General features: G+C 43.4%; 1 pseudogene; it reads left to right on the top strand.

The window, feature by feature from the left end:
- Positions 1 to 2778: 2778 nt before the first annotated feature.
- Positions 2779 to 24793, top strand: LOC120560247 (annotated as a pseudogene).
- Positions 24794 to 25513: the final 720 nt, after the last annotated feature.

The raw sequence follows: 25513 nt of genomic DNA, 5'->3' as shown, positions 1-25513 counted from the left end.
GATTTTGAATTGGAGGGATTTTAACTGCGATTTGTTTGATTTAAAAGCTTATTCCTTACAGAACACATGTTGTGAGGCTGATAGTTATGTTTAGAAGTCCGAGAGACTAAATCTGTTCAGATTACAGATAGTCTGTTGTTAATTAAAATCAGCAACAGATCGCATGTAGAGCATTTTGACAGCTACTCTGTCATAATAAAATCAACTGGAGACTGTGTAGGAGCTGATATATGGGTCTGATAACATTTTATTAAATCGGAATCGGACCCGAACGGACCACAGTGTTTGTGTCACTTCCTGTTCAGCCTGAAGGCTGCTGGAATCAGCTGGAAAACTGTCCGACTTGAGAGCGGATTTTTGTCCCCGCCCCCCGCTGCTGCCGCCTGCTCTCGTCTACTTTACAGGCGAGGCGCAGTTCATCTCGAACGAGCCTACTAAAGCATAGTAATCAGAGACACGCACACACACACACACACAGACACAGACACACACACACTCACACTGACACACACAGACACTCACACAGACACACACAGACACACACACTCAGGTGTGTCATGGAGGATATTCCCATAATTCACAAAGGAATCATGGGAATAGTAATAAGTAGGACAGGAAGTGTAAAGGATCATTGGATTTGGAAGGAATCAACATATGTGGGCCATGATGATGAAACCTAAATATAATGTAATCTATTACTCTGTAAGAATATGGGCTGACGGAGCAACATCACCGTCTGTGAGTGATGCCGGCCAGCCGCCAGGAGGGAAATAGCTATTAATGAAATGTATGTTATGGGTTATATGAAGGTTCATGTCTGTGGCAGCGGAGTGTCGTACACTGTCAGAAATAATGTGCAGTCAGTGTATGTCGGGTTGGGACTTCTACTCTACTGCACAGTATATCGTTTTGTTATCATCTTAACCTGCGCAACACATCGTGATAGACTAATGGTTGTAGTCACACTTCTTTATCTGTAAGTTTTGTCTTTAAGCTTTCTGAGAGTTATTTATTTATTATCTGCTCTAACTTTACCAACGTTTCAGACGCAGATACAGTATGTGGAAAAGAGACACAAAACGACCACAAAGAGACTCAAAACTACACCAAAGAGACTTAAAACTACCCCAAAGAGACACAAAACTACCATAAAGACACAAAACGACCACAAAGAGACACAAAACTACCACAAAGAGACGAAAAACTACCCCAAAGAGACGATAAACTACCCCAAAGAGACGAAAAACTACCACAAAGAGACACAAAACTACCATAAAGACACAAAACGACCACAAAGAGACACAAAACTACCACAAAGAGACGAAAACTACCCCAAAGAGACGATAAACTACCCCAAAGAGACACAAAACTACCCCAAAGAGACACAAAACTACCACAAAGAGACACAAAACTACCACAAAGAGACACAAAACTACCATAAAGACACAAAACGACCACAAAGAGACACAAAACTACCACAAAGAGACGAAAAACTACCCCAAAGAGACGATAAACTACCCCAAAGAGACGAAAAACTACCACAAAGAGACACAACACGACCACAAAGAGATTCAAAACTACCCCAAAGAGACACAAAACTACCCCAAAGAGACACAAAACTACCCCAAAGAGACACAAAACTACCACAAAGAGACTCAAAACTACCACAAAGAGATTCAAAACTACCCCAAAGAGACACAAAACTACCCCAAAGAGACACAAAACTACACCAAAGAGACACAAAACTACCACAAAGAGACTCAAAACTACCACAAAGAGATTCAAAACTACACCAAAGAGACACAAAACTACCACAAAGAGACACAAAACTATTTTTTTTAAATCATCATGTTTTCTAGAGGAAGGATGCCTGAAGTCTCCGCACAGCGGAGGATAGTACACATTACTGAAACTAATCTCCGGTGTTCAGCATCACACAATTTAAACATCTCTGCATATTAATAATGTGTATAATTCCTTTTATAAAGAATATGAGAGTATTTATGTGTATTATCTACAGTGTCAGGGCGCTGATAGTATCTGTATTATAGGATATGATTGTAACTGGAGTAGGGGGGGGGGGCAGGTGTACCTGGGACTCTCAGGTGTGTCAGATAAAAGGATTTCAGAGTCGGAATTAGAGGGAGATATGTGATAACGCTGTGGAATATCTTGGTATAACTTAACCTAAACAGATTGTCAAGTGTTCTTGGTTCTGATTAAACTCAACAAACTGATTGATGAGTTTTAATCATTTCTAACTTTCTGTTATTGAACAAATTGAACATTGAGTTGAATATACCAGACAGAACTAAAGAAGAACTGTTACATTTAACGATAACAAAAGATATATTGTGTAGCAGAGTCACTAGTTTACCTGGCACACCTGAGAGGTAACCCTACCTGTCTCCTCCCTCCTCTGGGTCTCAGGGGTGTCTCAGGTGTGTCAGGGGGAGGAGGGGGAGGGGCTGGACAGGTAGAGTTATCTCAGGTGTGTCAGGGGGAGGAGGGGGAGGGGTGGGACAGGTAGAGTTACCTCAGGTGTGTCAAGGGGAGGAGGGGGAAGGGTGGGACAGGTAGAGTTACCTCAGGTGTGTCAGGGGAGGAGGGGGAGGGGTGGGACAGGTAGAGTTACCTCAGGTGTGTCAGGGGGAGGAGGGGGAAGGGTGGGACAGGTAGAGTTACCTCAGGTGTGTCAGGGGGAGGAGGGGGAGGGGTGGGACAGGTAGAGTTACCTCAGGTGTGTCAAGGGGAGGAGGGGGAAGGGTGGGACAGGTAGAGTTACCTCAGGTGTGTCCACTCAGTCTGCAGCCGCTGATCAACAGACACTGACGGTGAGTTCCTCCTCCTGATTCTCTTTAAACCGTTTGAATCATCAGTTCCTAGTTTATTCAGTGAAATAGTAAAACAAACTGATTCTCTGAACTCTTCTGTCACTCGTTAGTTTCTGGGTTTCCGTCTCTGGTTTCTGGTTTTCATCTGATCTGAGTGATCATTAAACAGTTTTAACCCTTGTGTTGTCCTTCTGGGTCAAAATTGAAAACAAACTTTTTTTTACAATGTTTTTGACACTAATCTTTTCTCAAAGTTTTTTTTTTTTAAATTCATGGTTATTAAACCTAATTTAAATGACATTATACTTAATTTTTGAGTTAAATAAAAATTTTAAAAAAACATTCTAATGCTATACAATTGAATAAAACACCCAAAATTCAATGAAAGTAATCATTAATTGTACTTGCGAAGATTGTCATATGGGTTCCATACAACGTACATCATGCATCCATGTTATTTTTGGGCAATTTGGTTGAAAGAAAAAACCTTTTAGTAAGTAAGACAGAGCAGAGATGTTTAGTGTTGAGACGATGACAAACATGAACACATAACAAACAGTTTAATCTACAGATGTGGACTTTACATCAGATTCAACTTTATTGTCATTGTGTACAAGTACAAAGACAACGAAATGCAGTTTGCGTCCAACCAGAAGTGCAGAAAGAGAAGAAAAGTGCGACGTGAATTACAAGTATAGACAGGTGGTGCGTAGGCAGGACAAGACATATTTAATTTTTTATAAGAGCAGAATATATATGGCTTTGTAATATTAACAATATATGAACAACATGTAAAGATATGTGCAATGTAGCAGCAGTGACATTATACTAGTAAGAAAGATATATAGATATATGTATTGTATTAACAGAATGTTATAAGAACGTCAGAATAAATATGGATATACTGAATGAACCATAGAGATACTGCTACTTTGAGTCAGTGAAAAACACTATACAAATTAAATGTATTATTATTATATGTGCAGTGTGGTAACATTATAAGAATAGTAAGAATATGTGTGTGCAGGATGAATAGTATGAAGAGCAGTATATGTAAAGTTATAGTTTAGATTTGATTGATTATCTAACGTGTCCTGTGTCCTCCCCACTGCTTTTTTAAAAAAAAAAAAAAAAAAAAAAAAAAAAAAAAAAAAAAAATAGCTATAAAAAAAAAAAAAAAAAAAAAAAAAAAAAAAAAAAAAAAAAAAAAAAAAAAAAAAAAACTGAGCATGTAGTCTTACCTAGCTACTGAGCATGTAGTCTTACCTAGCTACTGAGCATGTAGTCCTTACCTAGCTACTGAGCATGTAGTCTTACCTAGCTACTGAGCATGTAGTCTTACCTAGCTACTGAGCATGTAGTCTTGCCTAGCTACTGAGCATGTAGTCTTGCCTAGCTACTGAGCATGTAGTCTTACCTAGCTACTGAGCATGTAGTCTTACCTAGCTACTGAGCATGTAGTCTTACCTAGCTACTGAGCATGTAGTCTTACCTAGCTACTGAGCATGTAGTCCTTTCCTTAGCTACTGAGCATGTAGTCTTACCTAGCTACTGAGCATGTGCGACTCCCAACAAAGATGTTACAGCAGTGAGAGGTCTCACTCTGTAGCTAAAACAGAGACCTGAACACAGGGTGAAAAGAGGAGCTGCAGCAATGTGCAGTACAAAAAAAAAATGGTGTTTTTTGAAAATTAAACCATGTAAACCTATTCTGATATAACCTCTAAATACAATTATAAATGTGAAAATTAGCAAAATATTTGCACTTTAACAACAGCATCCGTTATTTCTACAGTCTGTGTTTTAAATCAGTGTTTCTGTGTGTGTGCCTGGGAAAACTCTGACGAACTTCTGGCAAAGTCCGTCTGGCCAAGAGCCCATTCAAGCCCATTTCCAATTTTTCCAAATCGAAGCACCAATCACAACCATTGAGGAGGGCTCTACACCAATCACAACATTTGAGGCGGGCTCTACACCAATCACAACCGTTGAGGTGGGCTTTACACCAATCACAACCGTTGAGGTGGGCTCTACACCAATCACAACCGTTGAGGAGGGCTTTACACCAATCACAACCGTTGAGGAGGGCTCTACACCAATCACAACCGTTGAGGAGGGCTCTACACCAATCACAACCGTTGAGGAGGGCTCTACACCAATCACAACCGTTGAGGAGGGCTCTACACCAATCACAACCGTTGAGGGTTTTACACCAATCACAACCGTTGAGGAGGGCTCTACACCAATCACAACCGTTGAGGGTTTTACACCAATCACAACCGTTGAGGCGGGCTCTAAACCAATCACAACCGTTGAGGCGGGCTCTACACCAATCACAACCGTTGAGGCGGGCTCTACACCAATCACAACCGTTGAGGCGGGCTTTACACAATGACGATAGCCCAGCAACATGGCGGCCACTGAAGCGCAGTAACCTGTTGATGCCGCTGTCGCTGCTACGTCACCCAGATCGTTGCTCTGATTGGTTGAAGGAGTATCCAATGTGCCCAGAGGCATTTGAGCGGCGTCCGTTGGTGACGCCCCTTTGGAAATGGGCTGTGAATGAAGCTTCCCCAGAACCCCACCCCCCCCCACACACACACTCTCTCAGTTACAGCTGAGAAGTGTCTAGGGTCAACCAGGCTAATACTTTTGTGTTTTAAATAAAGTTTCTCTTTGTATTGTGTTTTAAATAAAGTTTCTCTCTGTATTGTGTATTAAATAAAGTTTCTCTCTGTGTTGCTGTTGTGTTGCGTGGCTCCGCCCCCTGCAGGTGACATCATGGCGTTCCATGCTGAGTTCGAGGGCGCGGGGCAGAGGGCGGGGCTTCAGGTGTGGCGGGTGGAGAACATGGATCTGGTTCCTGTTCCTGCCGCGCTGCACGGAGCTTTCTACAGCGGAGACGCTTACCTGGTCCTCCACAGCACGGAGAACCACCGGGGAGCCCTGCAGCACCACCTGCACTACTGGCTAGGTACTATACATACATACCTACTGTATACATATACACACATATATATATATACCTGCACTACTGGCTAGGTACTATACATACATACCTACTGTATACATATACACACATATATATATATATACCTGCACTACTGGCTAGGTACTATATATACATACCTACTGTATACATATACACACATATATATATATACCTGCACTACTGGCTAGGTACTATACATACATACCTACTGTATACATATACACACATATATATATATACCTGCACTACTGGCTAGGTACTATACATACATACCTACTGTATACATATAATTCAATTCAATTCCATTCAATTTTATTTATAGTATCAAATCATAACATAAGTTATCTCGAGACACTTTACAGATAGAGTAGGTCTAGACCACACTCTATAATTTACAAAGCCCCAATAACCAACAATTCCAGTAATTCCCTCAAGAGCAAGCAGTGCGACAGTGGCGAGGAAAAAACTCCCTCTTGGGAAGAAACTCGGCCAGACCCAGGCTCTTGTGCGCCGGTGTCTGACGAGCCGGTTGGGGGTGTGATGAACAGTGGCGATAGTAGTCACATTAATAATGGAACAGTGACTGGATGTAGCGGGAAGCTGCAGGGTTCAGCAGGACGCAGCATGACATTGCAGGGCCACGCTGAGCTCAGCAGGGGAATGCAGCAGGACCACGGCGACAGCTGCGAACCAGGGGTCTTGGTGCCAACGTTCTCCAAGGAAATACGCTGGGGAAAAAAAAGCAGGACTCCGGGGAGTAAACTCCCCAGAAGCTAGGATTAGTAACAAGCATTTCTGGGCCGGGCTGCACACAAATAGTAATAGTAATAGTAACAGTAATAGAAACAGTAATAGAAAGGGAGGAGGAGAGAGCAGCTCAGTGTGTCAAAGGAAGGAAGTCCCCCGGCAGTCTAGGACTATAACAGCGTAACTATAACAGGTAACTAAGAGAGACAGGTCATAAGGAGAGGTAGCTTTTTCGGGCTTAGAACTCTCCCCCTGCCGGATCTGGCTTGGCTGGCCTGCCTCCCTCTACTTTGTTATGTATTATTAATCTAACAATTATGAAGAGAAGCAGTTGGGCCAGTTAGGTGAACACTGCAACTCCTCACTCCTAACTATAAGCTTTATCAAATAGGAGAGTTTTAAGTTCATTCTTGAATGAGGTGACAGTTTCTGGCCCCCAAGCTCGGGAGCTGGTTCCATAGGAGAGGAGCCTGATAACTGAAGGCTGTAGCTCCCATTCTACTTTTAGAGACTCTAGGTACCACCAGTAACTCTGCATTCTGTGGGCGCGCGTGTTCTAGTGGGACAATAGGGTATTAGGAGCTCTTCTAGATATGATGGTGCTAGACCATTTAGAGCTTTGTAGGTCAAGAGAAGGACTTTAAACTCAATCCTGGATTCAACAGGAAGCCAATGCAGAGAAGCTAATACAGGAGAAATATGATCTCTTTTCTTAGTTCTTGTGAGAACACGCGCTGCAGCATTCTGGATCAGCTGGAGAGTCTTAAGAGACTTATTTGAGCAACCTGGCAGTAGGGAATTACAATAAGCCCAGCCTGGAAGTAACAAATGCATGGACTAGTTTTTCAGCGTCGTTTTGAGACAGGATATTCCTAATTTTGGCGATTGTACGAAGATGAAAAAAGGCTGTTCTTGAGGTTTGTTTTAGATTGGCATTAAAGGATATATCCTGATCAAAGATAACTCCTAAATTTCTAACAGTGGTGCTGGAGGCCAGGGCAACAACACCCGCAAGTAGCTATATCTCTAGATAATGAAGTTCGGAGGTGTTTAGGGCCCAGCACAATAACTTCAGTTTTGTTAGGGTTTAACATCGAAAAATTATAGGTCATCCAGGATTTTATATCCTTAATGCACTCTTGTGCTAAATTTTTCTAGCCGTTTCGTCTGGTTTGATTGACAAGTATAATTGGGTGTAACCGCATAACAGTGAAAGTTAATTGAGTGTTTTCTAATAATATTGCCTAGAGGAAGCATATATAAGGAGAATAGAATTGGCCCAAGCACTGAGCCTTGAGGAACCCCATGGCTAACTTTAGCGTACTTGGAGGATTTATCATTAACATTCACAAATTGAGATCGATCAGAGAAATAGGACCTAAACCAACTCAGAGCAATTCCTTTAATGCCAACCAAGTGTTCCAATCTCTGTAACAGGATTGAATGGTCAATTGTGTCATATACACACATATATATATATAATATACCTGCACTACTGGCTAGGTACTATATATACATACCTACTGTATAATATACACACATATACATATATATATATACCTGCACTACTGGCTAGGGGTACTATACATACACATACCTACTGTATACATATACACACATATATATATATATACCTGCACTACTGGCTAGGTACTATATATACATACTGTATACATATACACACACATATATATATAATATATATATATATATATATATATATATATATACACACACACACACATATATATATATATATATATATATATATATATATATATATATATATATATATATACCTCTCTAGCTCTGCACTATACTTACAGGTAGTATACTGTATACATATACACACATATATATACCTGCACTACTGGCTAGGTACTATACATACATACATACTGTATACATATACACACACATATATATATACCTGCACTACTGGCAAGGTACTATATATATATATATATATATATATATATATATATATATATATATACATTGCACTACTAGGTACTCTACATGCATACTGTATACATACACTCACCTAAAGGATTATTAGGAACACCTGTAAGATTTCTCATTAATGCAATTATCTAATCAACCAATCACATGGCAGCTGCTTCGATGCATTTAGGGGTGTGGTCGGTCCTGGTAACTATCTCCTGAACTCCAAACTGAATGTCGGAGATGGGGAAAGAAAGGTGATCTAAGCAACTCTGAGCGTGGCGTGGTTGTTGGTACCAGACGGGCTGGTCTGCTCAGTTGCTGGGATTCTCACCCACAACCATTTCTAGGGTTTACAAAGAATGGTCTGAAGAAGGAAAAACATCCAGGATGCTGCAGTCCTGGGGGGCCAAAATGCCTTGTTGATGCTAGAGGTTAGAGGAGAACGGGCCGACTGATTCCAGCTGATAGAAGATCAACTTTGACTCAAATAACCACTCGTTACAACCGAGGTATGAAGCAAAGGATTTGTGAAGCCACAACACGAACAACCTTGAGGGGGATGGGCTACACCAGCAGAAGACCCCCCCGGGTACCACTCATCTCCACTAACAATAGGAACATGAGGCTACACCAGCAGAAGACCCCCCCAGGTACCACTCATCTCCACTAACAATAGGAACATGAGGCTACAATTTGCACGTGCTCACCAAAAGTCTTGATTTCTGTTGAGACATTCAGATGGTAGAGTCAGAATTTGGGGTAAACAGAATGAGAACATGGATCCGTCATGCCTTGTTACCACTGGGCAGGCTGGTGGTGGGGGGGGGGGGGTGTAATGGTGTGGGAGATGTTTTCTTGGCACACTTTAGGCCCCTTAGTACCAATTGGGCATGGTTTAAATGCCCCAGCCTACCTGAGCATTGTTTCTGACCATGTCCATCCCTTTATGACCACCATGGACCATCCTCTGATGGCTACTTCCAGCAGGATAATGCACCAGGTCACAAAGCTCACACCATTTCAGATTGGTTTCTTGAACATGACGATGAGTTCACTGTACTAAAATGGCCCCCCCACAGTGACCAGATCCCAACCCAATAGAACATCTTTGGGATGTGGTGGAACGGGAGCTTCGTGCCCTGGATGTGCATCCCCCAAATCTCCATCAACTGTAAGATGCTATCCTCTCAATATGGGCCAACATTTCTACAGAATGCTTCCAGCACCTTGTTGAATCAATGCCACCAAGAATTAAGGCAGTTCTGAAGGCGAAAGGGGGTCAAACACGGTCTTAGTAGGGTGTTCCTAATAATCCTTTAGGTGAGTGTATATACCTGCACTAATGGCAATAATGTGTGTATGTATATATATATATATATATATATATATATATATATATATATATATATATATATATATATATATATAATTTTTTTTTAAATACTTTTCATGATGCTTTTTGTTACTCTTTGCACTCTTCTGTGCATCTGGTTCTGCTCTCTGATTGGTCGGCTGTAACAGGGTCCGAGTGCTCTCTGGATGAGAGTGGTGCGGCGGCCATATTTGCGGTTCAGATGGACGACTTCCTGCAGGGGGCGCCGATCCAGTACCGTGAAGTCCAGGGCTACGAGTCCAAAACCTTCATAGAGTACTTCAAAACCGGACTCAAGTACATGGTAACCACGGCAACAGTGCACTTGGCAGGGGCATGTCTGTTAGTCTGAGTGTCTGATAGAACAACAATCTCTGAACCTGGTCCAGGACTAAACCAGAACCAGGCTGTAATGTAACCCTACAGGACTAATGTTCAGCAGCAGTTAGAGTCCACTAACCCACCAGACTCCATGTAAATAATCAGGACTTTTAGCGTGTATAGAGCCAGCATATCTCCACCAGACTCCATGTAAATAATCAGGACTTTTAGCGTGTATAGAGCCAGCATATCTCCACCAGACTCCATGTAAATAATCAGGACTTTTAGCGTGTATAGAGCCAGCATATCTCCACCAGACTCCATGTAAATAATCAGGACTTTTAGCGTGTATAGAGCCAGCATATCTCCACCAGACTCCATGTAAATAATCAGAACTTTTAGCGTGTATAGAGCCAGCATATCTCCACCAGACTCCATGTAAATAATCAGGACTTTTAGCGTGTATAGAGCCAGCATATCTCCACCAGACTCCATGTAAATAATCAGGACTTTTAGCGTGTATAGAGCCAGCATATTTCCACCAGACTCCATGTAAATAATCAGGACTTTTAGCGTGTATAGAGCCAGCATATCTCCACCAGACTCCATGTAAATAATCAGGACTTTTAGCGTGTATAGAGCCAGCATATCTCCACCAGACTCCATGTAAATAATCAGGACTTTTTAAGCGTGTATAGAGCCAGCATATCTCCACCAGACTCCATGTAAATAATCAGGACTTTTAGCGTGTATAGAGCCAGCATATTTCCACCAGACTCCATGTAAATAATCAGGACTTTTAGCGTGTATAGAGCCAGCATATCTCCACCAGACTCCATGTAAATAATCAGGACTTTTAGCGTGTATAGAGCCAGCATATCTCCACCAGACTCCATGTAAATAATCAGGACTTTTAGAGTGTATAGAGCCAGCATATTTCGACATGTAAATGGTTGAATTAAGGGTTTATTTCAACCAAACCAGAGTGGTGATTGTTGGAACAGTGGAAAGATGAACCAAGACGGCTTTTGATAGTTTTATTTAGTTTCTGTCCACTTTGAATGAAGTGTGTTTACGATGATAAAAGTCCTGATTATTTACATGGAGTCTGGTGGGTTATGAATTGCTTGTTGCTGTATCAGTAACTTACAAGGAAAAAAGAGAAATCAAACCAAAGATCCTGTAATGACATCATGTAATGACATTACTCTCTGTCTCCCAGAAAGGGGGCGTGGCCTCCGGCTTCCACCACGTGGTGACCAACCAGGTTCAGCGGCTGCTGCAGGTCAAAGGTCGACGCGTCATCAGGGCAACAGAGGTTCCTGTCAGCTGGCAGAGTTTCAACCAGGGAGACAGTTTCATCCTGGACCTGGGAGAGGTGAGACAGGTGGAGGGTTGAAAAAAATAATATACATATATTCAAACTTTTTTCTGACAAAAACTTTGCAAATATTGCAACTTTTTCCTCTGTCTGTCTGTCTGTCTATCTCTCTCTCTCTCTCTCTCTCTCTCTCTCTCTCTCTCTCTCTCTCTCAGATCAATTATCCATCGCGGTCTGGTCATCACGGAGCGCAACCGGTTCCGCACCGTTTTAAGACTGACGGCCGCCGGTGAGTGGTGACCAGATGTGTGTGCAGAGAGAGAACTTAGAGTGAACATTAAATCTTGTCCTGTTTGCTGATTGGCCGGTTGGTTGGCAGGTGTCTAAGGGTATCCGTGACGACGAGCGGTGTGGGCGGGGCCAGCTGCTGGTCTGTGACGAGGGGGAGGAGCCAGTCAGGATGCTGCAGGTGACCACTTCCTGTTCACTGTAGTTCTTGGCCACGTTTAACCCCGACAACACAAAGCAACGTCTCTGCTGATTGGCTATCAGCTGGGACACACCCACCAAACCAGAGACAGCTGATCTCAGAGCTGCTTCACAGTGTTCATTGTTTACAGACCTAACCTGAGATAGCAGTTCAGCTAAAGCTAGTTTAGCTGCGTTGGTGCCACACGTGTCAAACGCAAGGCCCGCGGGCCAAATCCGGCCCCTTGCAGATTTAGATACGGCCCGTATATAAATTTGGGGACATCAATAAATTTTGGCTCGCCTATTTGTGCGCCAAACTAAAAACACAGGAAAGTGTCCTAGAAGAAGCAGGAGAAGAGTTTTCATATTCAGGCTGAGAAACAAGTTGTTAAAAAAAAAAACTGTATCATTGTTTTGCTTGATTTGCTAAATTCTGTGATGGCTAAGGAACTCCCTTGATGACTTTTGTAGAGCTTCATGTCAACAAAAAGCATACAACAATGTTGGAAAAAGCAAAACATTTACAAAAAGGTGACAAATGTCTGAGAAAGTCACAAAAAAGTCAGAACAATAACAACAAAAATTAGGAAAAAAGCTACCAAAATGTAAAAAAAAAGTGACATAAAGTAATGAAAGCACATCGATAAACTCTACATGTCTGCCCCTTGGTGTGATTCTCTTTCCCAGTGTGACGGCCCTGCTGTAGACTGTTTTCCTTCAGTCAGGGAGGACTCAGGTGCACATTATTGGCGGGGGGGTTTAGGGGTAAATCCCTTAGGAAAATGTTGCGTTTTTCAATGATAATAAATATGCAATTTCACATAATTTTGTTGTGTGTCTGTGAGACTGACCCAGTGAGGCGTACTGGTCTCATGTTGTGTGTCTGAGACTGACCCAGTGAGGCGTACTGGTCTCATGTTGTGTGTGTGAGACTGACCTAGTGAGGCGTTCTGGTCTCATGTTGTGTGTCTGTGAGACTGACCTAGTGAGGCGTACTGGTCTCATGTTGTGTGTCTGTGAGACTGACCTAGTGAGGCGTACTGGTCTCATGTTGTGTGTCTGAGACTGATCCAGTGAGGTGTACTGGTCTCATGTTGTGTGTCTGAGACTGACCCAGTGAGGCATACTGGTCTCATGTTGTGTGTCTGAGACTGACCCAGTGAGGTGTACTGGTCTCATGTTGTGTCTGTGAGACTGACCCAGTGAGGCGTACTGGTCTCATGTTGTGTCTGTGAGACTGACCCAGTGAGGCGTACTGGTCTCATGTTGTGTGTCTGAGACTGACCCAGTGAGGCATACTGGTCTCATGTTGTGTGTCTGAGACTGACCCAGTGAGGCATACTGGTCTCATGTTGTGTGTCTGAGACTGACCCAGTGAGGTGTACTGGTCTCATGTTGTGTCTGTGAGACTGACCCAGTGAGGCGTACTGGTCTCATGTTGTGTGTCTGAGACTGACCCAGTGAGGTGTACTGGTCTCATGTTGTGTCTGTGAGACTGACCCAGTGAGGCGTACTGGTCTCATGTTGTGTCTGTGAGACTGACCCAGTGAGGCGTACTGGTCTCATGTTGTGTCTGTGAGACTGACCCAGTGAGGCGTACTGGTCTCATGTTGTGTGCCTGAGAGACTGACCCAGTGAGGCGTACTGGTCTCATGTTTTGTGTCTGTGAGACCCTTTCCTGTTGACTATGACCTCGTCCTGTTGACTATGACCTCTTCCTGTTGACTGTGACCTCTTCCTGTTGACTAATGACCTCTTCCTGTTGACTAATGACCTCTTCCTGTTGACTGTGACCTCTTCCTGTTGACTGTGACCTCTTCCTGTTGACTATGACTTCTTCCTGTTGACTGTGACCTCTTCCTGTTGTGTTCAGGTTCTCGGGGAGAAACCAGCGCTGCCTGATGCTCAGAGGGACGACACCAAGATGGACGCCTCCAACAGGAAGTTGGCACAGCTCTACAAGGTAACGTGTTCGTCCAATCAAAAGTGTAGCTGCTCGTGATGTATCTGATCCACAGCGTGTCCACTGGAAGGCTCTTATTGTGAAGGAGCAACAGGAAGTGTCTCCCTGTCCCATCAGGTGTCCAACACAGGCGGTGACATGGAGGTTACCATGGTAGCAGAGAACAACCCGTTCTCCCAGGATGCTTTGCAGTCCAGCGAGTGTTTCATCCTCGACAACGGAGCCAACGGACGCATCTTCGTCTGGAAAGGTTCCAGCTTTAGAACCAAACTGACCTGAACCCTGAACCCGAGGGTAGATGCTAGATCGCAAACACTTCCTGCTTCCTGTTGGTCATCACAGCTGCAGGCTGACCGTAACAGAGTACAGCGGTACTGTGTTACCGTAGAAACCTACAGCTGCAGGCTGACTGTAACAGAGTACAGCGGTACTGTGTTACCGTAGAAACCTAAAGCTGCAGGCTGACCGTAACAGAGTACAGCGGTACTGTGTTACTGTAGAAACCTAAATTTTACACGTATTGCTGTAAGTTATTAGTAAAGCAGCGTAACTGTAAGCGGAGTACAGCGGTGCAGGCAGAATATAAAAATTAAAAAAGTGACTGTGTTACCATAGAAACCTACAGCTGCAGGCTGACTGTAACGGAGTACAGCGGTACTGTGTTACCATAGAAACCTACAGCTGCAGGCTGACTGTAACGGAGTACAGCGGTACTGTGTTACCGTAGAAACCTCCTTCACACCTTCACCAGAGGAACTGTTGTCGACCATGCAAGGATACCTTTGTTTTTCTGGGTCAAAATTTAAAAGGAAAACAACGTTTTGGTCGTCTTTTTCTGTGTCTTTTTAAAGTCTTTATGTTTTTTTCTGACATTTTTGTCATTTTTTTAACGTTCTTTTATCAATCTTTTTTTCAAATGCTATAAAATTGAATAAAACACCCAAATTCTATTGAAGTAGTGAACTGATTATTTATTTTACTTGTGAAGAGCCTCGTAAGGAACCATCCACGTTATTTTTTGTGTGAAAATTAGTTTGAAAGAAACCCAAATTTCTGATATAGAAACTTTTTTAAAATAGGTTCAAATTTGACCCAAGGACAACAGGAGAGTTAACAACATGGTTGAGTGTGAAATATAAACTCTGCAGTAACATCTGATGAAGCTGTTGATGTTGACGTGTGTATCAGAGCGATCCAGCATCTACCCACGTATGGTCAGCAGTCCTCAAACCAAACCCATGATACGTCTGTTATTTTATTCTGACAGCATGATGATGATGGTGATGATGATGATGATGATGATGATGGTGATGATGATGATGGTGATGGTGATGGTAATGTGTGTGCAGGTAAGGATGCGAACACTGAGGAGCGCTTTGCTGTCCTGAAGAGCGCAGAGCAGTTCATCCAAAAGATGAACTACCCATCCTACACACAGGTATAAACTGATACACACACACACACACACACACACACACACACACACACACACACACACACACACACACACACACACACACACACACACACACACACACACACACACACACAGGTAACTCACCTGTCCAAACCCCCTCAGGTTCAGGTCTTTCCGGAGCATGGGGAGACTCCGCTCTTCCAACAGTTCTTTAAAAACTGGAGGGACCGTGGTGACACCGTCGGCATGGGAACTGCCTACATACCCAGTCAGATAGCCAGGATAAAGAAGGTAAACCAATCAAGTTCAGGATGGGCTTCAGGGCCAATCAGAGAATGGTTCTCCGTAGACTAAATCTTCTGATTGGACAGGTTCCGTTTGACGTGTCAAAGCTCCACCAATCAGACACCATGGCAGCGCAACACGGGATGGTGGACCGTGGAGATGGAGAGAAACAGGTGAGGGGGCGGGGCCAGTTGTGTCTGGCCAATCACAGCTCTGCTGGCAGCTTTTATAGAGCTCCAATAGTTCACAAACATTGACTCTGTGTGTACGTTTCTAAAGAGTTCAACAGTTAGCGCCCGCTTTCTGAACGGCTCCTAAAGTAAATTTCCCCGTTCAATGTCTGTCTGTCTGTCTGTCTCTTTAACCTGTCTGTCTCTCTAACCTGTCTGTCTGTCTCTCTAACCTGTCTGCCTTTCAGTCTGTCTGTCTCTCTAACCTGCCTGTCCGTCTGTCTCTCTAAGCTGTCTGCCTGTCTGTCTCTCTAACCTGTCTGTCTAACCTGCCTGTCTGTCTCTCTAAGCTGTCTGTCTCTCTAACCTGTCTGCCTGTAGATCTGGCGAATTGAAGGATCAGAGAAAGTTCCGGTTGATGCGTCAGTCTTTGGTCAGTTCTTTGGAGGCGACAGTTACATCATCCTGTATCAGTACAGACACAACAACAGACAGGGCCACATCATCTACATATGGTGAGATCATTTTTATATTAAAATAATAATTTAACATGGTGACCAGAGGGCCCGTGATTACACGAGAGGGTTTGATTTAACGTCATTATTGGCACGACAGTGATGCGGCTAGGACCGAGGTGCTGGTGCCGATGTTCGTAAGCATCACTACATTGTGTAATATTGTACTTATACAACAACGGTTACCAACTAAATAAAAGTTATAATAAAACTGTATTCATGTTGTGGGTCAATTTGCTCTCAAAATAAAGAAAAAGCAACAGAGATGAATTGTAGTCCCTCCCTGTTAAACGTTAGTCAGCCAGTCATCTTAAGCTAACGTTAGCTTTGTAACGGTAGAGATCGTGGAATTTTCTAAACGTAATAACTACCACACATATAAACACCAAACTGCTTTGCAAACTAAGGGGCCATCCACACAGAAACGCTTTTTTCACGTTTTGCATTGTTTTGGCCGATCGTCCAAATGAATCCTGTAAACACAATGCCTGAAACCTGGTCCCAGGGTGAAAAAATTCGAAAACGCCGCCCTCGCGGCTTTGTTTGGATGGCGAAGCTACATACTTGTGTATCGATGATGTCATCGCCACACCCCTCGATCTCTTACTCCCGCGACAACGTCTCATAACAACAACACCTACATAAACATGCATCCGTCCTAATCATGGATGTATTAAGAGAACGGGTCCTAATGCCCACAAACAGTTCTACTGTCTGTTTGTATACAGCGTGTAAGCATGCTCCGCCTCTTCTCCGTTTTTGGTGAATTTCTGTAGCAGAAACAGCGCCACCTATAAGCCTGGCATATGAAGTAGTGTGTTGAGTCATTTACAAATGGATCCGTTTGGATGCTAATTTTCTTGGAACGATGCCAGGACAGGGAAAAAAAAGATTGTTTTGGTACGTGTGGACGTGGCCTTAATTATTGCCATGTCAGTGGTACAGCTGATGTGATCAAACAGCTGATGTGATCCAAACAGCTGATGTGATCCAAACTATTCCAGTAACAGTTAACTCCATAGTGTTGTAAAAATATTATTCCATCCAATGATTCACTTCTCATACTCTTCCAACCATTCATCAAATCTACGTCCTCCATATAAATCAAAATTAACAACAAAATGATCCATTGTAATCAATGTTGTAGGCCCTGGAAGTTAAAATGTTGCCATGGAAATGGCAAAGTAATATTTTTAATGACGCACCAGGTGCTCAGATGGCTCTGATTGTGCTGTCATGCTGATTGTTCTAAATGTCTAGTTGACCAATCAGATTGTCTGGTTGGATCTACTTGTTGTATAACACTTTGTAAACCAAAGTGTATGAAATCGTTATATTTAGTATTTTTGTCTCTTCAGGCAGGGAGCAGAGTCCAGCCAGGATGAGATCGCGGTGTCGGCTATCTTGGCTGTCCAGCTGGATGAAGAACTGGGAAGGGGGGCTGTTCAGGTATAGATATGAATAGGTATAGATGGGTAGTAAATGATTTCGCCTCGCGTGAATCTTTTATCTGAACTTGGCTTTAGACACCCAGACTGAACCCTCGGAGCTGACCAGATCATCTGTCCGTCTGCAGGTGCGTGTGGTTCAGGGCAAAGAGCCCGCCCACCTCATGAGCCTGTTTGGCAGCCAACCAATGGTGGTGTACAAGGGCGGGACTTCCAGAGAGGGTGGCCAATCAGAGGCTGCAGATACCCGTCTGTTTCAGGTCCGAGCCAATCTAGCGGGAGACACCAGAGCTGTGGAGGTGAGACAGGCTGTGGGGTAAGACGGGAAGCTGTGGGGGTGAGACAGGACACTGTGGCATGAGACAGGAAGCTGTGGAGGTGAGACAGAAAACCAGACCCATACATAGACCAAGTTATGTCTTGAGAGGGTTACTGTGCTCATTTTAGTTTCTGTATGCCCCACGAACTGTCTAACTGTGTAACCAGTAACTGGCCTCTCCAGCCTGAATCTGGTCTATAGTCTGACTCCAGCATTACCCCTATTTTCCACCAGGCGTGTCTGCACTGCATTCCTGCCGCGTGGCATGCAGGTTTCCAAATTAACCTTTTTGATCACCAGCCAAAGAATTTCCACTAGCCAAATTTTTTCCGGTGAAAATAAGAGAAATTCTGAGTGCTACTTTGCGCTCTGAACTCGTGTCTGCCACTGGCCAGCACTGGAAACTGGTCAGCCGCATAGCCTGCAGGACACCACTGTTCACATCACTAAATCTAGCAGTGATGCACTGGCACAGAGAATAGATTAGCTCATTCTTTGCCTTGTCATGCTGGTCGGCATCAGCAGGCTTCAGGAGGACTCCCTCATTCTTTGTTCGTTCTTTAACTAACTTGAATCTGAATTGTGAGAATTGAATGTGAAGATATATAGAGAGTTGAATTTTCAGTGAGGATCAAATTTTATTGGACATCAGTTCCAAACGTATGAATTAAATTTCAAATTATACTATACAAATTCAGTTTTTAAATGCAATGATTCAAGTTAACAATTCGTTAGCACTTCATAATAACTACACACAATTCATCATTTATTAAGCATTAGTTACCTATTAGTTAATGGTTTGTTCATCATTATTAATTTTTTGTTCATACATAATTCATCATCAGTGAAGCATTTATTCAGTTATAAATGGTTTGTTCATGGTAAATAAGCCTATCTAAAAAATACTTTTGTAAGTATATAATTTATAATTAATAGATAATGAAACAACCATTTGTAAATTAAATAATTTTCCCATTATAAACCAGTTGCTAACTATTACTAAATGCTTTGTTCATCATTTGTAAAGCATTGCTCCTAAGTCTCATAAATAAAGCATTTGTATACACACTCATAAATGTTTGTTCATAGTAAATAAGGCTCTTGAAAATTATGTTTATAAATAGATGTTTGACACTAAATAATTATTGCAAAAATTATTGGTAAATTAAATAATGTTCCCTTCATAAACTATTTACAAACTATTAGTAATTTCTTTTTATCATTTTTTATCATTTGTAAAGCATAATTCCTACATTCATTCTAATCAGTAAAGCGTTTGTAAATACAGTTAGTAAATGGTTTATGCATAGTAAGTAAGCCCATGTAAAAGGTTTATGAGTTGATGTTTTTAATAATTCATAAATGATGCCTTAACCATTTGTAAATTAAGTCATTTTACCATTATTAACTGGGTACTCAGGAATGTATAAGGTTGGTTAAACATAGGAAGTTAATGATTAACAGACTATCTACACCTACATTTGTTCATGACTTAAATAAAATGTTATGATTTAGAAATAGGCCTGAACTAATAGCTGGGGTGTTAACACATCTGTTACAAATACTTACCAATATTGTAATCCATGACTAATTCAGGAGTTACTTCTGGTTAGTTAAGTATACTGTGTGAGCCCATCTAAAGTGAGCACTTTCTATGCTTTGCAAAGCATTTATAAATGAGTTGCAAAGGCTAACAGAACCTGGACATACACATGTATTGTTCTATTTGCCTTCAGAAATATGCCTATGGATAGTTACTGTGTTAATGCATCTTTGACAAGCACTTACCAACACATCAATCCAGGATTAACTCATGAGGTACTACTGATTAGTTGACTACATGGCGTGAGCCCATCTAAAGTGAGGACTTGCTATGCTTTACAAAACATTTATAAAGAAGTTGCAAAGGCTAGCAGATACAATAGAAACACAAGTAAAAAAGTATTTGCAACCCTTATTACGATGTAGTAAGAATGTACATTTATGAAATAGCTGGTAGTGTTTTGTAATCAATTTCAGTGTAAATTTGGACCAGAACCAGAAGAAAACTAGATTTTTGAGAGCCAGAGAATTGAACATCAATAAAGAGACTAGGAAACCAGGATAAAGTTTGAGAAGTGTATTAATATACACAGAAACATGGCATACACACAGGCCAGCTGACAGTCTTGCCTGGGCCCGGGACGAGATAAGCTTAGATGGGCCCACCGCGCCCAGATCTCTCCTTTTTCCTTGCTCTTCCTCTCCCCTGCTCTTCCTCTCCTGTTCCTCTCCTCTCCTGTTCATCTCCTGTACCTCTCCTCTGCTCTTCCTCTCCTGGTCCTCTCCTCTCCTCTTCCTCTCCTGCTCCTCTCCTCTCCTGTTCATCTCCTATGCTCTTCCTCTCCTCTGATCTTCCTCTAATCTGATCTTCCTCTAATCTGATCTTCCTCTCCTTCTCCTCACATCTCTCACTGAAATTAATGTGATCTCACTGATCCATGCTTGCTCAGACTCTCCGCCGGCAGCGGGTCTCTCTCTCTCTCTCTCTCTCTCTCTCTCTCTCTCTCTCTCTCTCTCCCTCTCCTTTTTTTCGGTCTCTCTCTCGGCCGCTCTCCCTCTCTCCTACTCTCTCACATCCCGACAGCTGCGGATCCTCTCCTCTCTCTTCATCCTCTCTGACGGAGCTACCAAACTCAACTCTTTCTGTGTAAAAGAGAGCGTGTTGTCTCAGGCTTTTATACAAGCTAATGGGCGTTAACATGAGAGCTGGCCTGTTAGCTCTACGTTACATGGCCGATACGCTGGCTGCTGTTTCTTCACCTTGCTCCCTTGACAGTTCCAGCTTCACCGTCACCACCTTTTTTTTATTTTTTTTTTTAAAAATCTCTAAGGCCTCTATTTTCTTCTTTTCTTTCTTCCTTTTCTGAGCACCGGACTTGTGCTGACCGGACATTTTGGGGATACTGAACTTCAAATCTACTGAAAACAACATCAACTTTTGATATGGGCCAAACCATTTTTGTTGTGGGGGGGGGGGGTTCTTGACCACTATTTCAAGGACAATTAGGAAGAAAACAAATAAAAGCTTTTATGTAACTCAAATTATACATATTTTTTTCCACAAATAGGCCTATTTAAAAAAATGTTTTTCAATTATTCCATAATTTAATGAGGGCCCAGTTCTGGGCCCCCAGTTCTGGGCCCCCCCCTACTGTGGGCCCGGGACAACAGACCCGTTTGTCCCCCCCTATCGGCGGGCGTGCATACACATATACAGATAAAACACAGGTATGAAAAATAACAACTAAAATACAGTGCGCACATAAAAGAAATCCTTTTCAGTTGTTTGAGCTCAATTGTTCTTTGATGACAATAGTTAAAAGATGTTCAACGTTGGGGCCCATATTAGTTTGGTTTTTGTTTGTCCTTCCACCATGAAGAAGGAATCCAGGGAAATCCATCTAAGTTCAGAGTCTCGATCATGTAGTTCGCCACCCAGCCCACTGAACTGGGAATCTGGGTGGCGCAAAAAACGCTTGATGTGTGGACGTGATGTCATATCCGAGGTCCGAGTCGGTTCGTTGATAATAATAGCATGCAGCATCAGACCCCAGTGTAACCATGGTAACCGGTACCTGTTCCTCAGGTGGACCCGTGTTCCTCCAGTCTGAACTCCGGTGATGTCTTCCTGCTGGTTTCCTCCTTTGGGTCCTGGAGGTGGAGGGGGGGCCACAGCAGTTCAGCTGAAGCTCGGGGAGCAGAACACCTGGATGCACTCCTGCAGGTAACCCCCCCCACACTGGAGGAGGGGGGGGAGGAAGGTAAGGGGGGGTCTGATTGGTCCATGATGAACTGTAACTAAAGACACTGATTCACTAGGGCTGGGTACCAAACTCATTACCTCTTCAGAAACAACCCAAACTGCCTTTTAAAGTATTGAAAAATGCCTCGTCATTCACTACCTAAGGAGTAAATCTGTCTGTGAGCCAATCAGCACTCGGCATGCTCCTAACGTAATGTCTGTGATTGGCTGTCTAACGTAACACGTCTTAGAGACACACAGGAGGAAGTCACAATGTTGGTATTGGTATGGACATTTTTTTTAAACCTGTGAGTTTCTGTGTCTCTGTGTGGTTACAGATGCATTCTGGGATGCGTTGGGGGGGAAGAAAGACTACTGTCGTTTGCCCCATCTGAAGAACAAGATGGACGCTCATCCTCCTCGTCTGTTTGCCTGCTCCAACAAGACCGGAAACTTCCTGGTTTGTCTGTCTGTCCCTCTGTCTATTTGTCTGTCCATTTGTCCCTCTGTCTGTCTGGTCTATCGGTCTGTCTGTCTGTCTGTCTGTCTGTCTGTCTGTCTGTCTGTCTGTCTCAGCGTAGATAGCATCTCCTTCAGCGCCTGTATGGGACACACAGGGCAGAACAGCAGCTCAACCGCAGCGCTTTTAGATGAACCCGTTCTTATGCTGCATGTCAGTTAAACATATGTCCTGACCCAGAGTGTCAAAAAGTGACAGCAAGAGTCCTGACAAAGTGCGTTTAAATATGATGCTAAAGGAGGCTTTTAGAGTCAATAACAAACCAAGCATCGCTTTCTGACGCGAGAGTGAGTTGCTGTTCACAACGTGTTTTCAGTATTCTGTTAATAATAATAATAATAATGATGATGATGATGATGTAAACATTACCTGTCTGTGTTCAGATGGAGGAGGTTCCAGGGGAGCTTACGCAGGATGACCTTGCTCCTGATGATGTCATGATCCTCGACACCTGGGACCAGGTGAGTCTCCAGCCGTCACCATGGTTACAGGTCGTCACTTACTGTCTCCTCACCTCCTGTGTCCTCACCTCCTGTGTCCTCACTAGAGTGCGGATCGGGCCGCATTTTTCGGTCCGAGCCCGACCCGAGCCCGACACAGTTAAAATCTCATGCTAATGACACATGTACGTTTGTTTGTGTGGAAAGCTTTTATGAAGCAGCTGTAGGAAGGCATTCAGAAATGTCAACAGATGAGGCATCAGCTCACACGGGGCAACAAGTGCACGTTAACACAGGTGCACACCTACATAATAAGCGGTTTTAAATTTAAAATGTTCAATGCCTTATTGCGCTGATGTGACCGAGCCCGACCCGAACCCAACATCATTTCTAAATATCTGTCCGAACCTGTTTCGTTTTGGGTATCCATCCTCTAGTCCTCACCTCCTGTTTCTTCCTGCAGGTGTTCGTTTGGATCGGAAACGAGGCTCAAGAGGAGGAGAAGACGGAGGCTGCGTCGTCAGGTGAGACAGACTGGAGGTTAGGCAGACAGACTGGAGGTTAGACTGGCAGACTGGAGGTTAGTCTGGTAGACTGGAGGTTAGTCTGGTAGACTGGAGGTTAGACTGGTAGACTGGAGGTTAGACTGGTAGACTGGCGGTTAGGCTGGTAGACAGACTGGAGGTAAGACTGGCAGACAGACTGGAGGTTAGACTGGCAGACAGACTGGAGGTTAGACTGGCAGACAGACTGGAGGTTAGACTGGTAGACTGGAGGTTAGACTGGCAGACTGGAGGTTAGACTGGCAGACTGGAGGTAAGACTGGTAGACAGACTGGAGGTTAGACTGGTAGACTGGAGGTTAGACTGGTAGACAGACTGGAGGTTAAACTGGTAGACAGACTGGAAGTTAGACTGGTAGACAAACTGGAGGTTAGACTGGCAGACTGGAGGTTAGACTGGCAGACTGGAGGTTAGACTGGTAGACAGACTGGAGGTTAGACTGGCAGACTGGAGGTTAGACTGGCAGACTGGAGGTTAGACTGGCAGACTGGAGGTAAGACTGGTAGACAGACTGGAGGTTAGACTGGTAGACTGGAGGTTAGACTGGTAGACAGACTGGAGGTTAGACTGGTAGACAGACTGGAAGTTAGACTGGTAGACAAACTGGAGGTTAGACTGGCAGACTGGAGGTTAGACTGGCAGACTGGAGGTTAGACTGGTAGACAGACTGGACGTTAGACTGGTAGACTGGAGGTTAGACTGGTAGACAGACTGGACGTTAGACTGGTAGACAGACTGGACGTTAGACTGGTAGACAGACTGGAGGTTAGACTGGCAGACTGGAGGTAATAGTGGCAGACTGGAGGTAAGACTGGTAGACAGACTGGACGTTAAACTGGTAGACTGGAGGTAAGACTGGTAGACTGGAGGTTAGACTGGCAGACTGGAGGTGACTGGTGGCAGACTGGAGGTTAGCTGGCTGACTGGAGGTACTAGACAGACTGGGCGTTAAAACTGGTGTAGACCGGGAGGTGATGCAGACTTGGAGGTAAGACTGGTAGACTGGAGGTTTAAGTGAAATAGAAATAAATAAACTCGCAGTCAGCTTCCTTGTTAACATTGTGGAAGCTTTCTGATTGGATGTCTTTTAATATTTAGTAGCTTTGTAGTTCCTGAGAAGAGCAGGACTACAAACAGGCAACGGCTAACAGCTAATTGTGTGTGCAGCTCTCAGGTACTTGGCGAGCGACCCGGCCCATAGAGACCCTCGCACGCCCACCGTGACCGTGAAACAGGGATTTGAACCACCGACCTTCACCGGCTGGTTCCTGGGCTGGAACCACCAGGGCCTGTGACATCACTTCCTGTTTACACACACAGTCTCACTGCTTTGCTCTGATGAATAAAACCTGTCTGTCTGCTCACTGTGTGTTTATTTTCCTTTTAAAAAAAACTAAAGTCAAACTCTGAAGTACGGAAGCCCAGAGCTGCCAACACGTTGAGCTAGGCTAATAGTTTCCCTCTACTTCCAGAGTTTGTGCTAAGCTAGGCTAACCTAGAGCTGATCTTACTCTGGGTTAAAGTGTCGTACTGTTCCTTTAATGCCAGGATCAGACTACACAATTTCATCCCGACAGACACATCACAAACGTTCAAAGTCGTGCCTGATAGCGAGGGTTGAGTGTCTTTTATCTCTTATTTTATTAAATCCGTTCACAGAAACGTGTTTCAGAAAACATTTTAAGCACTAAATAAGATATGCAGTTGCTGAATCTGTATGTATTTCAGATCAACAACGGTCAGTTTAAAAGATTTTTGAGAGTTTTGGAGAGGCTGCTGCTCCACCAAAGCGATATCCTGAACTCCTGCATGATCTTCATGACAACACGCAATAATCGGCCTGGGGGCTGGTCGGGGTCACACTTGTAGTGCTGCTCTGCTGCTCTTCTGTTCAAGACACACCAAGATTGTTTGGCAATATACGTCTGTCTAGTCTGACATAGTGACTGTCGTGAAAGACAAAATCGTGTAGTCTGATCCTGTAAGACAAAACCTAAACTAACAAAATAGGAATATATTCAAACTGTCTCTTTAAAACAAGTTTAACTTTCAAATAAACAGCAATTATTCCATTCAGACCAGAG

This window comes from Perca fluviatilis, chromosome 6 (genome assembly GCF_010015445.1).
Source record: "Perca fluviatilis chromosome 6, GENO_Pfluv_1.0, whole genome shotgun sequence".
Lineage (NCBI taxonomy): Eukaryota > Metazoa > Chordata > Actinopteri > Perciformes > Percidae > Perca > Perca fluviatilis.
Note: the sequence above shows the minus strand (reverse complement) of the source record. Positions and strands in the feature narration are given on the sequence as shown.